Genomic DNA, 15,824 nt, shown 5'->3' with positions numbered 1-15,824 from the left:
GACCTCATGCATACGACACACAACCCCACCACATGGCCTCACGGACCAAGAGTGTCTAAAACTCACTTTGCACTAAATGCTTACGAAGATTTTGTGTTTGTATCCAATATATAGTCCAACGTTCATCTTTCCTTCTCCTTAGAGGGAGATCCCATAGCATATAGGCATAATGCCTCATAATACACACATAGGGAATTACCTCTCGGCTGATTGCCACGGCTCCACTGTGACTCTCCTACACCTCAGGGATTAGCCCCAAGATGCGAAGGAAAGCAGCATTACATGGCTGACCACATGTCCCGCCTACCCACAGGAGAAGCTGCTGGACAAGGCATACCTGACGATTTACCGGACGCTCATCTCTTTAACCTGTCTAGTGAGAGAGAATTATTTAAAGCTGATCTGACGCCGTATTGGGCCGATGACATAGTGCAAGTGCTAGAAAACGGACTACCTGAGCGACCCATTGAGAAGGCCAGCTTGAGAAGACTTATCTTGAAAATTCAGCCATACCAACTGATAGCCGGCCAAGTCTACAGGTTGGGACAAGACGGTTTATTGCGCAGATGCGTATGTGAGCACGAGATGCACGGCGCATTGAAAGAAGCACATGGCAGAATCGTTGGAGGACACTTTAGTGGGGACACAACAGCCCGAAAGGTGCTACAATCCCAACTATGGTGGCCCACCCTTTTCCGTGATGTAACTAAATTCGTAAAGCACTGTGATGAGTGCCAAAGGACCAAAGTGCCGATGTGGAAAGTCAAGATGGAGTTGACCCCTGTCATAGCCCGACAACCCTTTGAAAAATGGGGCATCGATTTTATTGGACCTATCAGTCCTGCGGCACAATATTCCCAAGCTCGCTACATCATAGTGGCAACCGATTATCTAACGAAGTGGGCAGAGACATGAGCCACGAGGAAGAATGATGCTAGAACTACTGCAAAGTTCTTGTGGGAGCAGGTCATTTCACGGTTTGGCTATCCAATCGAACTTGTAAGCGACCAACGCACGCACTTCATTAATGAGGTGATTTTCCACTTGCTCTCTACCTTCCTAATAATTCATCGGAAGTCCTCTCCCTATTACCCTCAGGCTAATGGCCATGTCGAATCCACAAATAAAATCTTAGTCAATGTGCTTACAAAGGTCGTGTCTATTTTAAGAAGTGACTGGGACAACAAGCTAATGGCGGCCTTGTGGGCCTATCGCACAACTTATAAAACGGCTGTAGGACAGACGCCTTTTAGGCTGACGTACGGAACTGAAGCCATTTTGCCCTTAGAATTCTTCATCCCTAGCTTAAGGCTAGCAGTCCAGGAGCGTTGGGAGGGAAGAGAGGCTTGGACCAATCGCTTAGTGGAGCTAGAGCACCTAACGGAGACCCGACTCCTCGCCACTCACTCTTTGATTTGTGAGAAGGCTTGACGAAAGATGTGGTTTGACAAGCATGTCAAGCAGTGAGACTTTGAACAAGGGAACCTTGTTCTGCTATACTGTATAAAAGGACATAAACAGAAGATGAAGTTTCAGGGGCTAGGGCCTTTTAGAGTATGTATGATTGGTAGAACAGGGAATGTTGAGTTGGAGACACTTGAAGGCGAAGGAATAGGCTTTTTTAATGGCAGTCGCATAAAGAAGTACTATCCTCCTTCCCATCCATTACATGAGCCACCCATGCTAGAACCCCCAATGAACATCTGTATGGCTACTATAACTGACCTTACAGATCAAGATGAAGAAGTAGTGACACCGACGTATCTACGAATCACAGTCACAGCAGGAGTGACATATTCTTTTGATGCCTTGATTGATGAAGGTGCCGACTACAACATCTTGATGCATGACCATTGGACATGCATTGGTCAACTGAAACTACAGCCCACTAATGCCAAACTCACCCCGTTTGGGGGTACTGCTTATTCACTCCTAGGGAAGTGCAAGGTAGTCGTTTCCATTGAGTCTGAAAGTTTACCAGCTTTCTTCCACGTGTTGCCTGACACTAAAGGAACCGGTAATGTGTCACTATTGGGTCGCACTTTCAAGAAGCAAACGAACTGTAATGTGGATTACAACCTAAACCACATTCATCTTGCTATCGGCAATGTGCATATAGTGATGACTTTCAGCAAGGGCTGTCATGATTCCTCCACCATTACGAAGCCACCGGTAGAAACCCCTACGACCACGCTCTAGCCCAAGTCTAAACAGAAGAAAACTACGGCCTCTTGCCAGGCTCTCGACTGTAGGCCCAAAACCACCAAGAGTGCTCACAAGGCCAAGGAGTCCAAGCTTATATGGGTGTCAAAACGGCAAAGACCACATCCGAGTAGAACACCCAAACATGATCCTAAACGCCAAAATAATCAGCCCCATCACGGTCTAAAAGGCAGTCTAGACGCTATCCACGTAGACACACAACCACACTGCGATGGATCCCCAAAGATCTCTTGCGAGCACAAGGATACTACGAGGGCAACCCCTGGATTTGGGTGCCTAAAAATGGCCAGCTAAAAAGCTCATCTACAAGAAATCTCACCCCAGTGAGGGAGGCTTGCACATGTGGTGCCTAGAACATAGTGAGTATACCATCGCCAGCTATGGCTAGTAAGCCCCAGCTCATCTATCGACCAAAGCAAACACCACAAGCCTTAAACTTACCTAATCCAGAGAACTTAAAAACCCCTATGACCGCTCACTCAGAACCCAACACAACTCCCATGCCCCCACAGCTTCCTACAGCACCTCAAAGTGCTTCGAAGTGCAAAGCCCAACTAGTGACACCGATGATGGAGTCACCACTATCCAGTCCAGTTGCACCATCCCCACCAGCAAGTCTTAAACCTTCCTATGCGATACGACCTTTCCTCTCCTTGGCTAAGGACCTTGCTGCGATCTCTAGGAATGACTTAATAACCTGCATCAAGATGTTAGACGAAACTTTCACTACATTCGCTAGAAGTTATGAGAGGCTAGACCTAAGCCTTCTTGACGAGACACTTGCTTCGGATGTTCGTGCATTACCATGCACTTGGGAAGAATACGAACTTATGACCACTAAATTCCCCAAAATTGCTGTCGAACTAATAGTAAACGATGAAATCTCAAAGGAGCAAGCTACCCTCAGAAGACTAATCACTTCATATCGTAAGCCTCCTCGTTCTGTTTCTGAACACGAGTTGCAAGAGCTCACGCAGATGGCAAGCTTGCCTTCCATGTTCTTGTAGTAGTGGTTCGCTCTGAGAATCCAATGGGAGAAAAAAGGTTGTCGGATCATGACCAATGCTGAGCAACGAAGGGCAGTTAAAACCATCGAATATGAGCCTACTTATGTGGCACCTATCTCATTTAGGGTTTTGGCCATTATTCGTAACCAGTGTTTAGACAACCATGTGCTCGCTCACCCCTACATTGACCAATTCCTCACAGAAGAGGAATTACATGTTGCCAGCTGCCTTAATACTGGAGATCTCTTTCACGATGTCTTGACCTACATCTCCCAAGTCTCCATCCAACCGTCTGCTCTTGATTGTCATGCTCAACTGGAATACAATCCAAAATTCTACACGTGGCTTCTTCACACATAACTCCTACCCTAACAAGCCCAAAGCCCTTCACCTTTTAACCCCCAATCCTAGGAAGGATTCTTTTCTAAGCCGGAAGGGGAGGGGGTATGTGGGTATGTGGTGAAGATGAAAAGAATCAGATAGGAAATGAATAAAACGGGGGTACACTAAAGTAAAGGAAGTGAAAAGCATAAGCATATAGTATGAAAAAATGGCTTCCTAAAAAATTCATTCAAGAGTTTTTATTCTCACATAAACAGCAAAGTGATATGTGGAAAATGCTATCGAAAGTTATGAATTATGTCAGGAGCAGAAAATGTCGTAGCAAGACCGTGCCCATCGACTCCCGTTCACAGACGAGGAAAGGGAGCAGTATCGCATCCATTTAGAGAACCGCGCCTTCGGCCAGCTCAAGTTCCGAACCATCCACAACATCGAAGTCATGATGGCCAAGGAGGAAGCAGCCAGGAGGGTAGTGGAACAGTGCAGCCTTACAAAGTACATTGAAAAATTCTCGCAGGAGCTGGATCACTTAAAATGCGTAGAATTCCTCAGAACATACAACCCGGACCAAGAAGGTGGCATGGTAACAATGGGCCGAGGAGAGGGTGCAAAGCAGGTGCAAGTCTGGTTGGATCCAGCCTTGGTGGAAAAGGCTTTGGGATTGGTACCAAGGACAGAAAGGAGACAAAAAAGGGATGTTTATGCCTTGCTGAAAATGAAGAAGGAAGAGGTGCTCACGAACGACGGCATAAGCATCCAGGACATCCCTAACACAAACGCCAGGTTGCAGGCCAAGTTGGTGCACGTGCTCTTCTCCAGCCAACGTTACAATTCCTTAATGCATTGAATTAGTGTGCCAATGCTGGAGAATGTAGCAGCCCACACCCTAGACGAGGTGGATTGGAATGGGTACGTGCGGAAGACGATTGACCAAGCGACCAAGGCGCTAGCCCTGGGAGGTGTACCAACAGGAGGAGAATCCCCGACTTCTAAGGTTACGGAAAGGAAGAAAGCCTCCTCCAAGGCCTCTTTCATCGGATACGGAGGAGTCTTGACTGCACTCATTCAGGAGGCAGTAAATGAAGCACAAGAGGCACATGAGAGAGAAGGAGAAACACCGGACAGGTCGCCTCCTCGCCAGGACAAAGACAGGTCCACCAACAGAACGGAAACAGAAGAAGAAGGGGAGGGGTAGACTAGCAAAAAGACAATCAAGACAACGAAGAAGAAGGCGACGCAGAGGAAGAGGAAGAATGATGAAGGCAAGAAGAAGGAGAAGGAAGACTTGGAAAGGGCGAAGAAGGAATCCCTGAGAGAAGCAAAGAAGAGAGAGAGAACAAAGAGACAGGAGGAGGAGAGGGAAAAAGAGGAGTTACGCAAAGCAAAGGATGCGTCAAAACAAGAAGATGAAGAGGAGAAAAGGAGGGAAAGAGAACAGAAAGGAAAAAAGAAGGAGGAGCATAAGCAAAGACAGGAGGAAAGGAAGAGAAAAGCAGATGAGGAGGAGGAGGAGCTACGAAGAAAGGAGGAAGAGGACCTGGCGGAGGCCACCCGGCCGGTCCATCGAGCAACAGTGCCGAGCAGACAAACTAAGGAACCTGAGACCGTGCAGAGAAGAGGGGCCAGGGTCTAGCACACAGGTGCCAAAGTTCGTGCCACCTCCAGTTCCCGAAGGCAAAGGCAAGGCCCCGCTCCATCCGATCCCTACCCTCCTGGTGCCTTCCGGGGAACTCACCACCATCACCCCCAGCATCCCCACTAGTGCAGATGTGTCAAACTTCATGGCGTGGATGCAGTATTTCATCAACAAGGAGATGGGCCAGGGGCAGAGCGTGGAGACTAGGGCCATAGGTCAGAAGAGGCCAGCCATGGATGCAGAGTCCAGGCAAGAGCCCAAAAAGCAAAAAGTCGAAGCCTTGACCTTGCCCATTCACACAACGATGACGCCACCGGCTAATTACGACGAATACGTCGCCGAGCTGCTCTCCCAATTGGAGAGAGCGAAGGAGGAACGCAAGATAGCCGCTCGGCTGAGTTGGCAGCCGAGAAGGAAACCGTGGCCGCCTTCCAGCTGGACAAGACAAGAATGATAGCCTTGCAGCAGCGCGAGATTGCAGACCTTAAAAAGAACTGAAGGCTAGGGATGAGAGGGAGGAACATTGGAGGCAGCTGCTCGAAGATGAGACTCAAGAATTAGTAAACATGCAAAGAGAGCACAAGCTCTTGGTAGTGCAGTACCAGGAGCTTGCTGCACAATCTGCTCAGATTGATGCACTCGTGAAGGAGCTGAATGCCAGGGACGAAGAAAGAAAACGAGGCATGGAGGAGCAGCAGGAGGAACTCAAGTGCCTGACATATCAGCTGACCTCTGAAAGAGGAGAACAAGAGAGGCTAGTAAGGGAACTAGAGGATTATGAGCAGAAAATCATGATGCTGACCTTAAGATAGGGAGAGGGCTTGGAAGCAATGAACAAAAGGGCAGACCCCTTTAATGGCCCAAACTTCTTTTCATATGCCGGCATCCAGCCATCTGCCTGCTGATGGCCACCATGATCGAACCAAGTCAAGGTAGAACTGCCATTGGCATAGATCTTGGAACCTCATCGTCCGAAGATCCATGCCCAATGCCTCAAGATCTACAGATCGCTTATTGACTCCACAAGCCTGAAGACCTTCTACTTAAAGACAATGATCTTCAATCAAGGCCACGGGTTTTCAAGGCAAACAGCATTCGGGGGATTTCTCTAGAATAAATCCCTCCAATACCATCCTCCTAAGGGATTGCTTATTGCTTCAAGCGTTTCGGATACTCAAAAGACGATCAGCTATACAAGGGACGCCACAACAGTGTGAAAGATGCCAAGTATCTTCATGGGGCTTGAAGCACACCGGAATCTTTCCTGGTCGTCGTCCCCAACCTCCATCACCTATCATCCCCCCAACCACCCACCTACCTGTTCCACCTAGTAGCCGACCTAACTAGCCACTACATCCCACCGCAGTGCCATGGGACTGGCACTTGGCTAGGGGGGGGTAATGTTACCGTGGTTCCCGCAGCACAGAGGAGCAAAAAATGGAAATAGCAGAAAAAGGCGCAGGATAAAAGCGGAAAAAGGCACCTTGATCGGTAACCAGTCCTCTGAAAAATTCAAATGTTCAGGCCCGACCCTTAGAGAGCCTTGGTGTTGGGCCGAGACAACAAAAGAGAAAAAGGGTGCACCATTAAAATGTGGAGGCGCCCCCCGAATCTTTGTAAAAGAGTACCATGCTCGCTCCTGTGCAAAGTGTACGCATTAGTTGGGAATAGGATAAATTAGAATGGTGGGAAATGGGAAAAAGGGCCTAGGCTACGGGCGGCCATGTAAAAGAGGGAAAAGGGGATGACCGCCCAAAAAGGATTTAGGGTTTTGTATATAAAGTTGAAAAGTGAATGAGAAGCTCATTCTTTGGTGTGTGGCAAAAAGAGTCTTCTCCTTCCTCTCTTCTTCTCTCCTTCTTGCTTGTGTGTGCTCTTAAGAGGGGAGTGTGAGAGTGTGAGGGAGTGAGTGTGAGTGAGGGATCAAGAGGGTGAAGCTCTTCACCATCTCCTCTTCTCTTCTTCCCTTCTCTTCTCTTCTCTTCTCTTGCGCGTGCAGCTATGGAGGATGGAGCTTGGATATGGAGGAGGCTTGAGGATGCTTGAGCTAGCATCAAGAATCCTGGAGTTACCGGAGTGCAAGAGAGAGGAGGGTACTCGATTGGGCATCAAGGTAAGCTCACTACACTCGTAGGATCGACGATGTGTCGGCTAGGTGAGAGATAGCCATTAGAGCTCGCTTGAAATGCTTGAAACAATAAGCGGTCCGTGGGTCTTGGCGGTTGAGTGAAAACTCCTACAATGTGTTTGCATGGTCTTATAAAGATCTGAAGGGGATTGATCCTACAATATGTCAGCATCACATTGATCTAGAGCCTAATGCCAAGCTTGTACGACAATGACAGAGGTGAATGAACCCAAACTACTCTACCCTAGTAAAAGCAAAGCTGCTGAAGCTTCTAGAAGCCGACTTCATTTATCTAGTGGCTAACAATGAATGGGTTTCACCCATTGTGGTCGTACCCAAGAAGAATGGCAAACTTCAAATATGTGTGGAATTCCGAAAGTTGAATTCAAAGACGAAGAAGGATCACTTTCCTATCCCTTTCCACTGACAAACTGTTGGACACAGTGGTGGCAGGCCATGAGCTTTACTCCCTCTTGGATGGATTCACTGGTTATAACCAAGTGCAGATAGCAGAAGATCAGTCCAAGACAACCTTCACAATAGAGTGGGGGACCTATGCCTATAGAGTGATGCCTTTGGGCTCTGCAATGCCCCTACTATCTTCCAACAGGTCATGATGGCCGCATTTCAAAATCATCTACATGACTTCATTGACGTATACTTGGATTATTTCTGTGTTTATAGTTTGATCCTTAAACATTGGGGACATTTGGAGCAATGCTTTGATCGATGCCAGGAGTATGGGATCTTCCTCAACCCTGACCAATGCATATTTGGAGTCTCTTCTAGAGTCCTATTGGGCCACATTGTGTCTACACAAGGGATAGCAACAGTCCCTACAAAGATTGACAACATTGTAGCCTTGATAGCACCAACCAACCTCAAACAGTTGAGGGGATTTCTAGGCCATGTGGGCTACTACAAAAGGTTAATAGCCCATTTTGCAACAAAGGCAACCCCCATGCATAGGCTTTTAAGGAAGGATGCAGAGTTCATTTGGACAGAGGATTGCGATCAGGCCTTCAACACTCTGAAATAGTGCTTGGCTGAGGCACCTATCCTACAATCTCCTGATTGGATGAAAGAGTTTCATGTGCACACGAATGCATCAATTGAAGGCTTAGGCGCAGTCTTATGCCATAAAGACTCCTCAAAGTTGGATGATCAGCCCATGTTGAGAGTGGAAAAAGACTAAATTTTTGATTGATTTTTGTTGTTTTTGAGGTTTGAATGGTTGATTTTTGATGGATTTAGAGTGATGTATGGTTGTTAATGGAAGTTTTTGAAAGTGTTTTGGATGATATTGATTATATTTTGGAAGCTCATAATGATTCTCAGTGGAAATATGAGGCTTTGTGATGTTCTGATAGGTTCTCTTGAGGTCTTGATTGGTTCTGATACCTTTTGTATAGCTTCTGTAAACCTTATGTAGAGCCTCTGTCTCTATTTTGTCTCTGCTTTGTTCCTGTTCTGTTATGTTCTGTAGATCTTTTGTAAGTGTTCTGTAGAATGTACTTGTGACTTTGGGAAAGTTTTCTAACTTTTGGAAAGGATGAATCTAAGTTCAAAAGAGCTAAAACAAATGGAAGAAGCAGCTGTTGAAGACTGAAGAGAAGACTAGAGTGACAGAGACAGGAGCGAGATATGAAGGGTTACTATAGTGGATTTGGTGCCCTTTCATACCTCTTATACCTCTTGGGAGGTGCATCCACGACCTAAGTAGGATTATTGAGAGTCATTATTGAGTATTGTAGTGAGGATATGATGTATTATTGATAAAGAGAGAGAGATTCAGAGATAGCCAATTCTATGAAAACAATGTATTTGTACATGAGAGATTCTTTTATGTCCTTTGTTCTATTGATGGATTCTATGAAGATGTAGAAGATTATGGTTGATTCTATCAAATCCGTGGGAGATATCTACTATGATATTGCATGAAGAATTACTATTTTCTTTGTTTTGGTTATCAAAAGAATGAAATAAAAGCTTGTTGATGTTACAAGATAGATTTTCTTATAGTAGAATCCCCTTTTCCTTGGTGTCTCTCTTGGGGCTCCATGTTTTTGGTGCGCAGTGCTGGGGAAACTTGCCATCAACAAGCATCAAAAGAGGCTGAAAATGAAGGAAATGACATTGCCAAGAAGAGGAGAATTCAATGGATGTTTGCAAAGTTTCTTCTTCCACTAAAGAGTTGGAGATTCTCATTATCAAAGCCACTTTCCACAAGAAGTGCATCCCACAATGGTGGAAACATATTACCATCATGATGCAAGCTCTATGTGGCGGATTGTTTCCTCTTCCTGTTGAAGCAGCAGAAACTTGCATCTTGGTGTCAAATTGTTTAGGAACAAACTGAAGGGTAGAAGCAAAGAGAATGACTATCCATGGAAGATTTGGTATTCATTGAGAAGTTTCCAAACATCATCAAGTGGGAGATCATGAAGAAGCTTCAGGAGTCATGGTCCATGGAGGTTCACGAAAACAAGAAGGAAAAGAGTTGGAATTTGTTCGTGATGCTCAACATCAAGATACGTGGGATGCTTGGTGCACTAATAATCTTTTGTTTGTCCAATTAAAAACCCACTGGAAGTTGGTAGATAGAGTGTTTTTCACAACATACACTGTTGAAACCATCAGAAGCTAGAATTATTCTAATGATGGCACAACAACGATCCTAAGAAGAATGAGTTTTGATACTTTCAGAACGTAATATTTCCCCCTTTGTAGTGGTTTGAAAGTTGAATTTAGAGACGTTGAAAAGAGGGAAGTAGAGGAGATGTTGGCCAGAGAATCCCTCAGACTGAAGCCCTCTCTGACTCTATTTTGTTGAGTACTGAACAACTTGTTGGAGCCAAGCCCTTGATGAATGATGCAATCAAGAGGCAAGCATTAGAATGAGTCTAGAGGTACGTGAGAAGAGAGAAGGCAAGAATCAATGCTGAGAATGAGCTTGCAGCAGAGGCCTCCTTTGACGACCTAAAAACACTCTTTACAGAAGTTCCCATGGTGACTCAAGGTCCCCTTCCTAGTTAGATTCGTCCTGGAAATATTGATGACAGGCCAGCAAATGTAGTCCCATTGCCAATTTTTAAGGGAGAGTACAATGAAGACCCTGATCTTCATGTAGCAGAGTTTATGGTAGCATGTTTGGCTAACAATGCCAGAACCCCTGAGCATTGGTTAGAAATATTTCTGCCACTTTCAAGGGTGTGGCATTTCAGTGGTATGAGAGACAAGCAGTAGAAACTTTTGGCACATGTGACAACCTGAAGTTGGCCTTCCTCACTAAATTCAGGCGTGAAGATTTTGAAGAGCGGATGCAAGAGGAGTTCATGAATCTAAGTCAGTCCTCTGAAGAAAGAGTAGAAGCTTATGTCTCGCGAATGGAATCCATCTTGAAGAGATGGACTAACCATCATTTGGACGAAGGTATTCAGAAAGGAGTGTTCCGTAGAAGCCTACAACCATAAGTTTGCAAGTTCGTGGAATTGAGAAGACCAGTCAATCTGCAAGCTGCAGTGAAAGGTGCAAGATTGTATGACGAAGTTGAAGCAAGGTTGTCAATGACTCCAGGAAGAGGAGTCTTACCTCCTCCCATGCTAGGAATGGTATACCCACCAAATGCAATCCTAGGGATAGTTCCCTATCCCTATCCTCAAATGCAAATAATGCCGCAGTATAATGCACCTAATCCACTGTGGTTGCCACAGATGACATTGCCTCAAATGATGGTTCAACCACAACAATAGTGGCCTCAAGCAATTCCTCCAATGGCGAATCAACAACAATGGAACCCTACCAACTGGAATCAACAACCCCAAGTCCCAACATGATCTCTAAATCAGAACTAGAATAGAGGATCCTCTAGATTGACCCAACCAATGTATGCAGTAATTACAGAAGCTTCACAAAACCCTACTACAAGTACTTCAGGAGGTGAAAATCTGAAGGATTACTTATCCAACTTAATTGAAAGTATCAAGAAAGAGCTTATGGATGTGATTACAGAGCAGCTACAGATGCTAAAGGTGAATACCGCCAATATATTCACTCTTGCGGGAGTTGGTAGAGATGTGATGGGTTCTAATACATGGTGTGGAAAGTGTCATCAAGCGGGACATTTAACCACTGAATGTACCCGAAAACCAACCATTCCTGGAGCCTTATGTTCCTACTGTTTGAGGAAGAACCATACAGAGGATATTTGATCTCTGAAAGAGATGCACAAACGAAGATAGAAAGATGAAAATGCAATATTCAACTTGCTAGAATCCAAAATGACAACACAGGATATTGGACCAAAACCTACAGAGTTTGGTCCTAATTTCAGTCCAAACAAGGAGGTTTCCCTCTCAAAGTTATAAAGGACGACAGTCATCTGGTGGTGGTCAGAGATTAGAGGTGGAATGTTATAGGTGTGGAGAAAAGGGTTATATCTCCCCGAATTGTCCAAACCCTAGACGATCCGTGGATTACAAGCCCTTATGCAGTCAATGTAAAGGAGAAGGCCACACTGCAAAGGACTGTCCAAGTCCAGCCCCTTTCAAGGCCAATGCCACTGATAGTCAACAGAAGGTACAAGAGCCTGCCTCAAATTTGGTAGAGTTGGAAGTTTCCGCTATCACGCATGCCAAGAAGAAGGAACCAGTTGTCCAAAACGAGGATAACCCCTGCCAAGACTGTGAAGTTCAACCTGCTAACAAAGGGACAGAGCAGTAGAGGACATAACAGTGCAGTACAGAGCACTGCAGTGCCACAGAGAGTCATAGAGATAGTCCCAAAAATAGAACCAGAGGTCTAGGAGATAGATGATGCAAGATCACCTTTAGAAACAAAAGAAGTGTCGATGCTGCCATTGCTAGAAGAAAAACGAAATATGAAAATGGGTGTAGCCCCATTTCCCAGCAGATTGGAGAAGCCTGTGGATCCTATCAAAGATTATGACTTGGTAAAAGACCTAGATATTTTTAAACCAAACTTAACATTCTGACAGTTATTGATGTTGTCTCCCAGCTACCAAAAGAAATTCAAAAGCATTTTGACAAGACGACGTGGACTAAGAATTGCTCCTTCAACAATGACCAAGACCAATAAGGCCCCAGATCCTGTAAAGAAAGTAGATGTGGCTAACGCTTTCCTAGATCTTGGAACCCCAGAGATTAGTCTATGAATAGAAGGGTGCTTTATTTTAGATGCATTGATTGATGGAAGCTCATCAGTGAACATAATGACGGATGTGACAATGAAGGACTTAGGGTTGCAAGGAATTCAACCTACACAGTGGCTTATCAGATTGCCAGACCAAAGCAGAATTAAACCGTTGGGCATACTCCCATATATAAAAACAACCCTTGCAGGAAAAGATTACTGGCTGAACTATCTGGTGGTTAAACCAAATTCTTATGGGACCTCATACCCTCTGCTGTTGGGAAGACCTTGGCTTTTTGAAGCGAGAGCCAGGATGGATTGGTTCAAATGAACCCTTACCCTAGGCAGAGGACCCAACAAAGTGGTGTTGAAATTGTATGGATCGCAAAAAGGCAATGGATCCACATCCATCAAAGTCATAACTGACTCCTCCAACAAAGTAACAGATGGTACATCAGGAGACGAAGAGGCTGTTAAATAGATCTTCCCAAGAAAATAGAGGCACAGTCCCTAATAGTGGGCACTGTAAGCCAACTACCAAAGGAAGCAAAGTCTTTTTCCATGGGAGAATACCTCCTGCCTCAACTAGAACTAACTTCTCAAATCACCTCTGACAGCAAGATAGAAGCATGGATGCACTGTTCTCCCTATTACATGTCACTCATAGAGACAGTAACAAAGACAGAGCCAGAGATAAAAGCAGAAGAAAAAGCAAACGAAAAGGTAGAAGATCTGGTCTTCTCCTACAGAGTCTCTATAGAAGCAAGAGCCTCCAGAGGAAGAGGATGGACATGATGAGGAAGAAAATGAAGCAGGATATAAAAGTGCAAATGAAGAAGATCCTTTGATAGTGGATGATCTTGTTGATGGCCCTATAGAGACCTCAAAGGCTGAAGATCTTGGGGTGTTGGATGGAATGACCATGGTTCCATTTGGATTGACCAATGGACCACAAAGTATGCAGAATCTACATAAGCAATGGATCAAAGGCATAAAAATTAAGTTCACCAGTGGCTCTTGTCACCCTAACCGTTCAATCTCAAGAAAAGATGATGATGATGCCCCTTGTCAACAGAAGCCAGAATCATCAAAGCCACGGATTTTAGAAGGTCCGTGCTATGTGACATTCCTGGATGCATCCTCTCAAGATGAATCCCTAAGTCCAGAAGAAATCACCACTCACACAGAAGCAAACAAAGCTTTGATACCCTTCCAACAATCTCAACAGACAAATGAGTCATCTGTTCAAAAGGAGGACACTGGTTTTAGTGGAACATCAAACGAGGACATTACTCCCTTGAAAGAGTCAGACCTCTATCTAGAAGCAATCCATGGGACATTTATCTGCGAAGTGGAAGGTGAAAGGCAAGTGACATTCCTAGATACAGACGGTACTGAACGTCACCTGAAAGTGGGTCTCAATCTTCCAAAAGAAGAACTAGTGGTCCTACGTGGGATCTACTAAAGGAGAGCATATACATGTTTGCTTGGTCATACAAAGACCTAAAGGGGATTGATTCCACAGTATGCTAACATCATGTTGACCTAGAGCCTGATGCCAACCTGTAACACTACAAGATATAGGCCTTATACCGACGTTTAAAGTGATGAAAATACAAACAACAAAAAATGCCCCCGTCGTCGCAAAAAGCGTCGTTATTAACAATGCCATAGAAATGTCGATATTGGCGTCGCTATTAGCGTCGCTATTAGCATCGCTATCAGCGTCGCAAATGGGACGATGATAGTGATGCAAATAGCGATGCTAATACCAACAGTTTGCGATGCGCATAACGACGCCAATAGTGACGCGAGCAATAAAATTTGCGACGCTAATAGCGACGGTAACAGGGATAAATTTTTTTTTGTGGCAGGGCAGCTTGTATAGCACTGTGTGCTTTATGATAGACATACAAAATAGCTTCTGTACTACTGTGTACATAGCGCTTGCAAACAAAAAGAATGTATACTGAAATCATAAAACTGATAGATGAAATAAATATATGATCGCATAAAAAGCGATTGTTATAGTCATGACAGGATATCACTAATACATAGTATATGTCTACATAGATCAAGCGACTCAAAAATAAAGGTGTGTGAGCTCCAGGGATCCAAGGGCGAGCTACACATCCTCGTCCTCTGAAAGCTCGTCCCGCTACAAAGGAGCATCGAACGGACTTTGCAGAAAAAGAAACAACACATCAGTCCACCATACAATAATGCATTCAAATATCTCAGGGTAACTACGAACAAGAAAGATGAGTGACTTACAAGGCCGCCGCATCTATACAATCGGTCGATCAATGCATTGAGACCGTTGTCGTGTTGCTGCGCATCCGAGTCGTATACACCTCCATTTCTTTTGTTGTGCATTTGTGTTAATTTCTGCGTGTGATTCATTGTTTGTGTGATGCATTTTAGTAATCCGCAGCCAATGTATATATATTCCCTTAATGCATTGCACACTGATTATGTTCTGGAGTTACTATCTGAAGTTGAGAAGACTGATCTCAAACCACTCCAACCATGTTTTGACGGTGCCATGAATATGTATTTGTAATTGAAGTGCTATAAAGAAGTGGAGTCATGGCTTCGACAAATTCTTCCCTCATAGCGGTCATTGGAGACGAGGACACCGTGACCGGCTTCATTCTAGCAGGAGTTGGCCACGTTGACATTAGGAGGAAGAACAACTATCTGATTGTGGATAACAAGACTACGGTGAAAACAATCGAAGACACCTTTAAGGAGTTCACAGCCAGGGAAGATATTGCAATTGTTCTCATAAATCAACATATTGCAAATATGATACGGTTCCTGGTCGACAGTTACAACATGCCAGTGCCTACCATTCTGGAGATACCTTCCAAAGAGCATCCATATGACCCTGCTCAGGACTCAATTTTGGCACGTGTGAAGCATATGTTCTCTAGTGATCCAGCAGGTCCTACCAGTAGGTGGTGATCAATTATTGACTTGATCTTTTGTAGGCAAGAAGTTCTAAAGAAAAGAAAAGCTAGCCTATTCTGGGGAGATAGGGGGATATTTTTGAAAAGGCAAAAATGGCGGGCTGCGCCTGGATTGGAGAGGGGGAAGAGCTGAAATCGTCAAGGGAGAGCATTTCCCTTGGAGCGCTTCGACAGAATTTGGGAGCCCTGAAGTTCTGGACACAGGAGACAAAGGGCACTATCCAGATCACGATCACAGCAGCTTTCTGTTTCGTCACTGCGCCATCAATCGGTCGCCTTTGCATTCTTCTGAAGGAGAAAAGGATTGCTCAGGGCTTGAAGAGCTTTGCAAAATGCCTGCGACTACTACTCTCGTCCAGTCGGTG

General features: G+C 44.9%; 1 pseudogene; it reads left to right on the top strand.

Moving 5' to 3' along the window:
- Nucleotides 1-15,061: 15,061 nt before the first annotated feature.
- On the top strand, nt 15,062-15,484 carry LOC148026620 (V-type proton ATPase subunit F pseudogene; annotated as a pseudogene).
- Nucleotides 15,485-15,824: the final 340 nt, after the last annotated feature.

Source organism: Lygodium microphyllum, chromosome 13, assembly GCF_053477565.2.
Source record: "Lygodium microphyllum isolate KBCC chromosome 13, Lygodium_microphyllum_v1.1.10, whole genome shotgun sequence".
In the NCBI taxonomy this organism is placed as follows: Eukaryota; Viridiplantae; Streptophyta; class Polypodiopsida; order Schizaeales; family Lygodiaceae; genus Lygodium; species Lygodium microphyllum.
The sequence above is the reverse complement of the archived record's forward strand: the minus strand, read 5'-3'. Positions and strand labels throughout refer to the sequence as shown.